An 8763-nucleotide genomic window follows, 5' to 3' on the forward strand; every position below is an offset into this window, starting at 1 on the left:
TTATACAATGGAAATGTATTTGTTTAAAATATGAATTGAATGTCATGAATCTATCACACCTTTTTGGAAAATTTGAGCAATAAATTGATTTATTTTTTGGTGTTGTGTAGTTTGGTGTATTTCAGCATAAAAACATTTTGACACGTGAAAGCACATTTCATGAAATTTCACTGTCTCAGCATTACAGTGAGATTTTTCAATCCATGATTTACAAATATGTAAACACAGCCGAAGTCCAAAACACAAACACGATACGTTGCCCACTGGTTGCTACAAACTTGGGAATTTATATCACTTCAATCTCTTCTTTATCACCTTTACGTGGAATTGTTGTCTGTAGAGCCAGAATTACAGGATTACATAGTAGAACTGGCTCTGATTTCCATCGCTCCAGCTGCATTCCCATAATAAGATTGCTGATAAGCTGGTCTGCTACATTTAAGTGTTAGGATGAGTCAGACATGCTGTGGTCTGATTGCTCTCAAGAGTGAACACATCATGGAAAACTCAATGTGATTTCCCGTACTGAGGCTCTCTGTGGTTTGCTGTTACATGGAGGGTAACAAGATAGGAAGGAGAAGAAGCTGGGGAGGCAGGGTCAGCATCAGTGACTCACTTTTTGAGTTTTTGCAATAAACATTTGGTTATTAACGAAAAGTTGCAATTTTTAAAAAGCCATATTTTTTAATGGCATATTTTTTTTAGAATTCCAGTTTTATTGGGATTTTGCATCTCTGTTCAGTACATCATGATAATAATATTTTCACTTATCAATATTTTTTTCCCTGGAAAGACTATTTACCATTTTACCCAAGATAAAGAATATTATAGATGATCCATCGATTTCTGAAACTGTGGTCTGGGATTAAGACATTTGACTATAAGCAATGCTTTGGTCAAGAAAAAAAGGCTAAACACAAAGTCGATTCAGACAACAGACAACATTAATCATCAATACTCTGTTAAGGGCACATACTTATTGCTATAATAATAAGGTATGTTGCATAGTACACCAAAACATCCCTACAAATGTTCTACATTGTGATGGTGCCTTTAGATTGTGGTTCATAATATGGATACAGCTAAAACAGATAACCTTAAAGAGTACAGACAGCTTTATCAGTAGAATGATTATAATGGGAAAATTCCCTCAGCAAACCCATTAAATGTATTACTTGCAATCGTTGAGGCGTTAATTGACTTTCATTCCAACATCCAATCAAGACACCCCATTGTGTTTCAAAAACAGTTGCCAAGCAACATCCAATACTTTAACTGGCCATCAGCAGCATGTTCTTCTTGGATGTTGTAACAACATCCAAATATAGCACACCTTAAAGGCCAATTCAGCTATTTTTGACAGAATACAAGTAGTAGCTCTATATAGAATAACATTATAAAATAATATTTTAAAATGGTCTTTATGTTCTGTCTGTCTCACACATCATTGTATCGTTAAAAATTGTAGTTCACATCAAATTCTTCATAATCACAGACTGAACAATCATGAAACTACTCTGTAATTGCCCTTAATGTATATAGCTTAATTACACTATAAAGATGTCCTTATGTGAGAACAATATCCACTTTAAACCACATGTCAAACTCATCCAGTTAATGTTGCAGTCAGCCCTTGAAGCCTTTAACATCTTAACAATGTATCCTCTGGACCTACAACCATTTGGCAACATGACTCTTTATAGTGAAAAGCAAAGATGTTTTTTTCAGGGCATTTTGTTTCTATACAAACTTGCCAGCCACAGTTTACACATTAACAAGAAATACATAAAATAAAACAAATTCAGTGGTTTTAGCATTTTAACTACCACTTATGTTGAAGTTAAACGTTTGGCTATTTACAGTATATCAATATTTTATACATTTTTTTCTGAAACAATTTTTCTGAAGCAATGGATATTTTGATTTAAAACATATAACACAAACACTAATAAACCTATAATGAAGACAAAGATCCACTACACGTTGACTCTTAAAAAAAACACTGCTAACGGAACATTAGTCTGGAAGCTTATTGAAGCCAAATTAAAAATTGCATGGTAGAAATGGTGTCTAAATGATAAAAAATCATCCAGATTAAAGAATATGAAACCTCTCACATGCAATTTTTATTAAGCATACAGAGCCTTAACTATCGAAAAACTAAGAATATTTGATCGACCGTGTTGTGACATGTCGTGGAAATACCCAATGTGTAAAGTAATCAAGCAAAGATAAAGTGTCCCTTGGTTTGAAGGGTTTAAAGGAAAAGGAAACCAAAGGATTGATATAGGGCAGCTGTCAAATGATGCTATAAAATGATCTACAAACAGAATAATCCAGATAAACAGGTCCCTGAAGGTCCTGGGATTAGCAGTATAATACCCACTAATGTATCTTTTAATGGAGGCTTTTCGTCTGTCTCTTGTGCACTTTCATCATATGGAATAGTTTAGGCAGAAATGGGAGCCTGCTGGCATTTACTACACTTTCTGTGAGATAACAGTCAAAAGGGGAAACACACAAATATGTTTCTGTCAGATAACAATAATGCCCCAGCCAAACACATTAGAAATATTTTGAATAACATTTGTCAGGTTTAATGATGCTTCCAGTAGAAAGCTCCTGCACTGACTCCTCCTTTCCTTACTTGAGGGTTGCTTTCAAGATGCGGCCCATGCTTTGGCTGGTGCTGCAATATGTGGCTTCTAAAAAAAAGTGAGAACAGCATGTTTGATTATTATTGCTTCTCTTAGACAGTCTCAAAGGACAGCAGATAGATGTTTTCTTACATTTGTTCTGTTTTTAGGATAAAGGTTAAGGGGTGGGGTCAACCCATATTCCTACTATCTTTTTCTTATATTAAATAAGGCCTATACTGTAAATATTATCTATTGCTGATTACCTTCGCCCTTTATATTTGAGCTGTTATATACCCAACCATGCAGACTTTTGATAGAGCATGAAATCAATTTGCAGAGGCTTGACTCCATCTCGAGATCATAGGATTGGACATATCATTGGTGCTAAGATACTGTGTAGCATGCTTGATGTGAATGTTGTTGCATCACCTAAACATCCCACGCAGCAACTTTATTCCTCTGACAAACAAAACTGAGAACACTTTGGGAAAATAGCCAGAAATGGTATTAAGTATACTTTATTTGAATAGGCTAAAGCATGTGACTCTGTAACTATTTCACACCCATCAATAACCAAATACAGTTATAGCGACTGTAAATATCGCTATAGTTGGGTTAGATGTTCCTAAAATTTAAAACGAACAGCTTTGATGCTTTTGTTGGACCACTTTTAGTCAGTGAGGTCCTGCACCTTCTTACAGTGAGGCATTAGAAACTGCTAACCCCTGTGTGGTTGTAATATCATCTCCGGAAATCCTCTGAAAACATCCCCTTTTGACTCTACCCAGATTGGCATCTTACTTAGCGATGCCCACATCTGAGATACATAGCTCTGAACAGGATTAGCACTCTGTGTAGCCTTAATCTTACACGATCACGGACATATTACTTGATGTCTTGTTTTGGAGTGAAAAAATCCCTTTAAAGCCAAAGATTACTAGGGTGGGCCTCAGATTTCAATTTGGATGCATCTTGTTTTAAGTGGTTTAGGACAGCCAGGTTAGCAGAGAAGCAGAGAAGAGAGCAAGCCAGAGATAGAAGCTGTTTTGTGGTAGTATAAAGAAGATTCAGTCAGTTAGAAAACCGAACCTGAACACTGAGTGTGTGAGAGAAAGAGAGAGAGAGAGAGAGAGAGAGAGAGAGAGAGAGAGAGAGGAAGTCTGTCTTTGTTGAATAATTGATGGACCTCATCCACAATGTGGTCTCTTTCACAGCGCAGCATGCAGAAGCGGGGTAGACCGTGAGTCACGCCTCAACTCCATGAAGGTCCAGACTTAAGCTGGTCTCCACTGAACCATTACTAAAACACACACACACGCACACTCACACACACACAATAATACTCCTCTCCCAACTCCATATGAAAGGAAACCAGAGCTTACTTTAGAAGCCCTCACATGAACTTTCTATCGATCTTAGCAAATATGATGCAGTACTCTAAAATGGTGTGTGTGTGTGTGTGTGTGTGTGAGAGAGAGAGAGATAGAGAGAGAGAGAGATAGTTTCCTCCTTTTATCCTTTAATAAAAAGCCACCACTTTTCTTTGAAGATGACTTCGACAGAGTCATTGGCATCTTTATTTTAGACTTCACCCATGTCTTTTGCAGATACTTAGGTATAGATTGGAAAGCTTCAGACAGCTGACAGCATAGCTTAGAGGGACGGGAAAGGGGACAAAGACGTAGCCTGGCTCTGATTGAATGCATAATGCTTCTTTTTAAAGGCAGAGAAATACCCAATCTTGTATCATGTAGCTTTTAATATTAGCTCATGTATCGATCAGCACACATTGTATTGGGGGTGGATTTTTTGCTAACTCATCTGTTTTGATTTCATGAAGGATAAGCGTTATTCACTAGGTGCGTAGCTGACCTGATTATCAGGCGGACACGGTGTAAGGGGTTTATCAAGAGGCTTCAAACCTGCCTCAGCTCCAGCTCTTAGCCCGATGTTAGGTTGACTGCAAGTTCAGTGAGACAGCATTTCCAGCATGGCGACCGCCATCAATGGGATTTCAAAGCTCCCTGCAGTAACAGATGGGTGACGTCACTCAGACTTTGTCCAATATATACTTTATGGGCACCTCTGGCACAAAATTCCCTCTGAAAATGGTCTTGTTTGCATTTTGTTATATTTGTGTGGACTAAATAATGATTTTTAAAGTTGCTTGTAGGCATATACAAGATGATTGCTATTTGACAGAGCAAGGCTAGCTGCATCCACCTCTTCTAGTCTCTGTGCAAAATTAAGCTTAACTACACTATTCAGTTACTCATGTTGTATACTCAGTTGTATTCAGTGGACTTAAACTAGCTTGACTTGTAAAAATGACTTGTATTTTAAAGAGTCGAGTGAAGAATAAGTGTGCTACAGTATATAGCACACTATGTCAACCTGAGATGACCTGGGCACCTGCAGGGTAAGGGCTTACTTCTAATCCAATCACATCAAGGCAAGGCCTGGACAACCAAAGACAGGTATGGAGTTGAAAGTTCAAGTTAACAAATGTCTTATGTCAACTCGTTATATTGAAAGTTGCAGTCTCAGCTTTTTGTTGAGACTCTTTGGTTTGAATTTTTAATTAAAACTTTTCTTTCAAAAGAAGTCTGCTCCTCAATGTCCTCAGTTGTGTCTGTCAAGAAGGTACTTGCTTTTTTGTTGGCTCCTCTCACATAAACCTCCGAGTAATCCATTATACCTGTCCCTTGATGCAGAAAATAGAACAGCCAAGTGAAAGTAGGAAAAAATAAATGGATTAAAAAGATATCCCTCTGCTGACTCTCGCAAGATCTCTTCATGAAACTCTTCATGAAACTCTTTATGAAACTCTTTATGAAACTCTTTATGAAACCCTTTATGAAACCCTTTATGAAACCCTTTATGAAACTCTTTATGAGCCTTCATAGCTAAGAAAGGGAGGAAAACTAGCAACAATTTTCAGCCTCAATCTGTATTTGGGAAACTGCATTCAAATAAACAAGGGTATCCCGGGGTGGACTGGGTGGCATATGGTCTTGGCCTTTGTCTGTTTGACTCTTGCAGTTACAGAACAGCCAACAGATTGCCCTTCTCAGAAAATCCCTTCTAAAAGGCTTCTAGGTTGGATTTGTGCCGGCGAGGCGAAAGGTGGATGGAGTGGAGATAAGCCTGAAGGTTAGAGGCCATCCCATCATGGCCTGGTCAGTGTTATCCGTAATGCCTCTGTAGAGAGAGAAATACTCCCACTTCTCAATAGTTGGATACATCTGCTCTAATTTACCTTCAGTCTGCTATTGTAATCATTTATGAAGTTTGCACGCACAGTGTCATGGATATTTACAGCACTGATTGATAGAAGTGAACAGTAAACCGATCCAGTCAACATCAATTAGCCCTTTAGGGTCATGTGATGTTTGAACTCAATGCCAGCTTTCACAGTGTACCTTTCTACAATCCAGTGTTTTTTTTTGCCAACAGCAGCTAACACATTAGCAACAAAAGTTAAAGGCCCATGAGCTGTTGATTTGAAGCTAGCACAAGCTATTTCTGCTTTTACTCTTTGTCTGAAAAGTTATTAAGATGTAAATGTTCTCTTTCTTAACGTGGAGTGGAGCTCCTGAGCTCTAGTGTTGGTGGGCATAAAAGTATGTTTTTTGAAAAGAAATTGAACTTCATGATTGACATTCTAAAACATGTTGATCATTAAACAGTGCGTGTTTGTTTTTAGGTAGGCCCACATTTTGTTGCTGTTAAAAAATCTGTATAAAAAATAAAATGTTTTGATCAAATGTCATGACTCTTTTTTTTGTAAGACAAAAGTATTTTCCAGTGGATTTAGTTAGTTTTATACAATAATTAGCTAAAACACAAGTATTTCCGATGGGAGAAAAGGCGGATGAAGCTACAGAGTCCGCCGCTTTGATGACAATTTTTGTTTTATATCAATGATTAGTGTAGTTCGATACATTCACCTTATCAGTAAAAGAGTGAAGAAGAACATAGTGACAAACAGGAAAACATAATGAAGCAGTTCAATATGTGCATGAAGATCACACTGGTCGGATATAACTGTCACCACCCCCTACCAACTGCTTGCGTTGAATTTTCATGACTATCTCCTGCTGCTTTCGCACATCACCATGACTTCACACAGAAAATTCACTAGGGTGCTGGCTGGCAGATCCTGGTAAAGTCGGGTTGAACAGTTAGGGCATTTGCATTCACACAGGCAGCTGATCCCCAAAAATTTGGGGAAACTTTCAGAAGTTTGTGTATGTGTAAAAATGTAATTAAGGTTAATGCATAAACTACAATACATTGTTCTTGGAATATTATTTAGAATATTTGTATCAGCCTAATTTTGTAACAGAAATCAAAGTCAAGCAGAATGTTGGATTAGCCTTTTTAAATATTGAATTATTATCATATCATATCATATTGAATTATTATTTTGACACTATTTTTGAACCAGGAGGTCTTAATTGGAAAACAAAGTAGCCCCACATCGATCAAGCTTAAACCCCTACAATTTAAATATGACCTATTCCAAGAAAAAATACATAACCCAGTAGGAATACAAATAGAAACAATGTACAATTTAAAACATATAATACCTATACAAATTAGAGTAGGCCTACAGCTGTACAGCAGCAACTATGTTGCAAGGTACAGCTGTGTCTGAAAGCAGGTAGAGCTATTTTTAAATGAGTCTGTGCATACTTTACATATTACATTTGAAAGACAGACAACAAGGTATACTGCTTTGCTGTGATTTTGCCAAAAATTAAAATAAGGCAGTCTCCCTTGACACAGAAATGGCTAATGATAGTAAAATTGATCCTGAATTGAGCTATCCTCACAGGAACTCTTCTTTTGCTTGTGTTTTCTTTCACTCTCATTCACCAAGGGTATTTTTATCTCCTCTCTTCTCCCTCTCTCTGATATAAGCCGAGCTACACATCTTTAACCCTTTCACTTCTGAAAGGGTTAAAGAAGGGGGACCAGCTACAGCCACACTTCCTCCAAAACACTCTGTTCTTAACTTTACTTTGCAGCACTTAGCTCCAAAAAGCCGGCATGCGGCATGTCAACAAATGTTGGTTCTTGTGGAAAATTTGAGTGCAGGGGCTCCTCCAAAATTGTAATGCACATGGGAACCCAAGGCCTCCTGTTGTAGATTTTATTTGTTGCATGAGCACTTACCATTCATTATTAAATCACATAAAAGTCTCCTGATTGCATCAAGAGTTAAAATCAAATACCTGCTTGTCCCAGATGGTAGTTACAGTCTCCTACACCCTTTCTAATACAACCAAGTAAGTAATGTTTCAAAGGATGTTTATCAGGTTGGGGGAGCCTTTAGAAAACTTCAGGTTAAATGTAGCTACTGTGGCTGCTCTTTTAGCAGTCAGTCAGCTGCTTATCCAGCCATAATGGAGAGAGAGAGAGAGAGAGAGAGAGAGAGAGAGAGGCAGAAATGGAAATGGCTTCAGTCCCCAGCCGCTAAGCTGCTTTAGTGGATTGCTGGGGTTTTTTTTCTACCTCCCCCTAAAGCAGACCGCTGATATCAGCTCTGAACTAGAACAGGCAGGGCAGAAACCCTGAGCTTTCACTGCGCAGCTGCAGCCACAGGCCAGGGAAGGGCCAAGCTGCTTTGTCTTGTCTTTATTATTCACTCTTGGGAGACACGTGATATGCAGAGACTGCTGCAAGGAAGCTCCTGCTGCTCCCTGCTGGGGACATGACGCCACAAGTGGGCATCTGTCCCCATCTGACCACAAGACACCCTGGTCAGGTCAGCCCCTAGTCAGGGGTAGGTGTGTCCCAGAAAATGCCTTTAGTAACATTACTCAAATGTCTCATGCTGGACAGTTATTGAGGGTTCTGTATAACTTATAATAAAATATTCAAACCTTTCTATACCTACTTGTCATGACCAAGGTTGGGACTGCAAGTGCAGTTCAAGTGCAGGTCTATTCAATAGTATCCAGGCACCTTGTATCTAGGTGACTCAGAGTTCCATGTGGACGTCGACAAAAAGTTAATATATTTTGATAAATTGCCATTTGCTTGATGGGGATATATAGCCTACATGCAATAAATGGCATTACTTTTGAAAATTGTATTTGTAAAGCATATTCTATGG

The sequence above is a fragment of the Labrus bergylta genome, chromosome 3, assembly GCF_963930695.1.
Source record: "Labrus bergylta chromosome 3, fLabBer1.1, whole genome shotgun sequence".
In the NCBI taxonomy this organism is placed as follows: Eukaryota; Metazoa; Chordata; class Actinopteri; order Labriformes; family Labridae; genus Labrus; species Labrus bergylta.